Source organism: Neophocaena asiaeorientalis, unplaced genomic scaffold, assembly GCF_003031525.2.
Source record: "Neophocaena asiaeorientalis asiaeorientalis breed wild unplaced genomic scaffold, Neophocaena_asiaeorientalis_V1.1 scaffold29, whole genome shotgun sequence".
NCBI classification, from domain to species: Eukaryota; Metazoa; Chordata; class Mammalia; order Artiodactyla; family Phocoenidae; genus Neophocaena; species Neophocaena asiaeorientalis.
The window spans coordinates 4336353-4336637 of NW_020174423.1; positions in this window are offsets into that span (position 1 = coordinate 4336353).

A 285-nucleotide genomic window follows, 5' to 3' on the forward strand; every position below is an offset into this window, starting at 1 on the left:
ATGATGCCTGGGGAAAATATAGGACAGCAAGGATAGTGTGATCCCATTTGTGTAAAATTGTGGTGTACGGGTAGGATATTTATCACAAACATTAATAGTAGTTACCTCTGGATAATGGGAGTTGGGAGCAATTTTTACTTTTTTTTTAATCTGTGTGCTCTTTAAAACGTTTCCTTTTTTTTTTTTTTCAATGCATGTGCACATAAGAAAAACTGCCCACCTGTAACCTCAACAGGTTCCAGTAAAGGCTGGATTCTTTTTTTTTTTTTAATGGCAAGCTGCACC